The sequence below is a fragment of the Balaenoptera acutorostrata genome, chromosome 15 (assembly GCF_949987535.1).
Source record: "Balaenoptera acutorostrata chromosome 15, mBalAcu1.1, whole genome shotgun sequence".
Classification (NCBI taxonomy): domain Eukaryota; kingdom Metazoa; phylum Chordata; class Mammalia; order Artiodactyla; family Balaenopteridae; genus Balaenoptera; species Balaenoptera acutorostrata.
In genome coordinates this window covers 26,651,123-26,654,354 of record NC_080078.1, presented here as the reverse complement: position 1 = coordinate 26,654,354, position 3,232 = coordinate 26,651,123, and the positions used below count along the sequence as shown (strand labels likewise).

General features: G+C 43.7%; 1 pseudogene; it reads right to left on the bottom strand.

Moving 5' to 3' along the window:
- Positions 1-492: 492 nt before the first annotated feature.
- LOC103015238 (high mobility group protein B3-like) lies at positions 493-1,169 on the bottom strand (annotated as a pseudogene).
- Positions 1,170-3,232: the final 2,063 nt, after the last annotated feature.

Genomic DNA, 3,232 nt, shown 5'->3' with positions numbered 1-3,232 from the left:
CACTATTGCGGCCTCTCTTGTTGCGGAGCACAGGCTCCAGACGCGCAGGCTCAGCAATTGTGGCTCACGGGCCTAGTTGCTCCGCGGCATGTGGGATCTTCCCAGACCAGGGCTCGAACCCGTGTCCCCTGCATTGGCAGGCAGATTCTCAACCACTGCGCCACCAGGGAAGCCCCAGAAACATCTTTAAATGCCTTGTCACACCAACAGCAAAGTGCACAGAGTGAGGAGAACAGGAGAGCCTTTTCATTTTTAAAATGTTTGGAAACATGTACAACTTTGATACAGTTTCTGGGTGCTCCAGACACCCATGGCCACTTCATGTAAATCACTGACAATTGCTAGAGCACTCTGAGAGACTATGATATGACCATGATCCAATTGGGTAATTCAACCTAATGAGGGCAACAGACACGTCTTGGGCGAGAGGTGTGTCAATCACGGCGCTCCCTACTCTAAGGTATTCACGAGGAGACAGATCAACAGTTTTTTTTATTCATCCTCCTCCTCCTCTTCTTCATCCTCGTCTTCTTCATCTTCCTCTTCCACCTTTTTCCGGGCAACTTTAGAAGGACCCTTGGCACCATCAAACTTCCCTTTAGACTTACAGTGTGCGACATCCTTCTCGTATTTCTCCTTCAGCTTCTCTGACTTGTTGATGTATGGCTGCTTCTCGCTGTCACTAAAGTTATTCCACATCTCGCCTAGCTTCTTTGCCACATCTCCTATAGAGATGCCAGGGTTTGTAGATTTGATCTTGGGGCGGAATTCAGAACAGAACAGGAAAAAATCCAGACGGTGGCCTCTTGGGGGCATTCGGGTCCTTCTTCTTGCCTCCCTTAGCTGGTCTGTAATCCTTCATTTCCCAATCATAGCGCACTTTATCTGCCTTTGCCATTTCATGAAATTTAGACTTCTCTTTCCCAGACATTGTCTTCCACCTCTCAGAGCACTTCTTGGAAAATTGTGCAAAATTGACAGGGACCTCAGGGTTTTTCTTCTTATGGTCCTCTCTGCACGTCTGCACAAAGAAGGCATAAGCAGACATCTTGCCCTTTGGTTTCTTGGGATTACCTTTAGCCATCCTGACTGTATTGTTCGCTAGCCTGGGCAGCTGCTGGGCAGGACACGCGGCTCAGCGCTCCACAGCCTCGCGCTAGCTGCCTCCACGAGAGCCGCCTCGAAGCACAGAGTCTTAACCACTGGACCGCCAGGGAACTCCCTCTAGTTTTTTTTCACATACTGTTTAATACCTTGCTTTTTTCACTTAATATATATTTTGGAGAGCTTTCCATTTGGGGCGTTAAAGAGCTTTCTAATTCTTTTTTATGAACACAGAGTATTCCATTGAGTGGATGTATCATAATCAATTTTTTTTTTTTTATGGTGCTGCACGGCTCGTGGGGTCTCAGTTCCCCGACCAGGGATCGAACCAAGGCCATGGCAGTGAAAGCACTGAGTCCTAACCACTGGACTGCCAGGGAAGTCCCTATCATAATCAATTTAACTTGTTTCCTTTTTTTAAAAATTCAGTGTTTTCTCTTATTTATTTATTTATGGCCACACCCCAGGGCATGAGGAACTTCCCCAACCAGGGACTGAACTCATGCCCCCTGCATTGGAGGCACAGTCTTTTTTTTGGGGGGGGGGATAAATATTTATTTGTTTTTGGCTGCATCGGGTCTTAGTTGCAGTGCACTGGCTTCTCTCTACTTGTGGCTCGCAGGCTCATTAGTTGTGGTGTGTGGGCTCAGTAGTTGAGGTGTGCAGGCTTAGTTGCCCCGCAGAATGTGGGATCTTAGTTCCCTGACCAGGGATTGAACCCATGTCCCCTGCATTGGAAGGTGGATTCTTAACCACTGGACCACCAGGGAAGCCCTGACTTGTTTCCTATTGATGGACATTTTGGTTGTTTCTATTATAATAAATGTTTTTAAGCAATAATAAATTTGGACCTAATAAATAGATATGGACCAATCGGCTGCTAATGATTGACCACTAACTTTAAGAATCCCAAAGGCCATTTAGTCTAGTCCCTCCACCCCAAACAAACAAATAAAAATCATAAGTGCCTTGCCTAAGATCTTATAGCTAGTTAGTGGCAGAGGCTAGACTAAAATCTGATAGCCCTGAGTCCTCTTTTCAGCAAATCAGTATAATTATCATTTCATTGCATTGTAAATAGTTTCCTTAAAAAACATATCATCTTAGAGATTTGAATTTGAGCTGAGAAAGGATAATATAGCATTTTACTTTCCCATCACCACCAGAACATTTTAATCTTTTTTAAGAAGTAGTACATGAACATGGTTAACAAAGAAAAAGTGAAATAGTACTAAAGACTATACAGTGAAAAGTAAGTCTTCCTCCAACCCATGACCCCCCAGGCTTTGATGGCCCTTTCCCAGAAACAATCATTGTTATCAGTGTCTGGAATACTTATCCAGAGAGTCTGTGCAAAACCCAGCACATTTATTTATATGAGTGTGTGTGCATGTGTGTGTGTGTGTGTTTTAAGTAAATGGTAGGAAACTACACATCTTGTTCTGTACCTTCCCTTTTTTGTCCCACCCCCACTTTTTTTAACATCTTTATTGGAGTATAATTGCTTTAAAATAGTGTGTTAGTTTCTGCTTTATAACAAAGTGAATCAGCTATACATATACATATATCCCCATATCTCCTCCCTCTTGCATCTCCCTCCCACCCTCCCTATCCCACCCCTCTAGGTGGTCACAAAGCACCGAGCTGATCTCCCTATGCTATGTGGCTGCTTCCCACTAGCTATCTATTTTACATTTGGTAGTGTATATATGTCCATGCCACTCTCTCACTTCATCCCAGCTTACCCTTCCCCCTCCCCATGTCCTCAAGTCCATTCTCTATGTCTGTGTCTTTATTCCTGTCCTGCCCCTAGTTTCTTCAGAACCATTTTTTTTGATTCATATATATATATTAGCATATGGTGTTTGTTTTTCTCTTTCTGACTTAGTTCATTCTGTATGACAGTCTCTAGGTCCATCCACCTCACTACAAATAACTCAGTTTAGTTTCTCTTTATGGCTGAGTAGCATTCCATTGTATATATGTGCCACATCTTCTTTATCCATTCATCTGTCGATGGACACTTAGGTTGCTTCCATGTCCTGGCTATTGTAAATACAGCTGCAGTGAACATTGTGGTACATGACTCTTTTTGAATTATGGTTTTCTCTGGGTATATGCCCAGTAG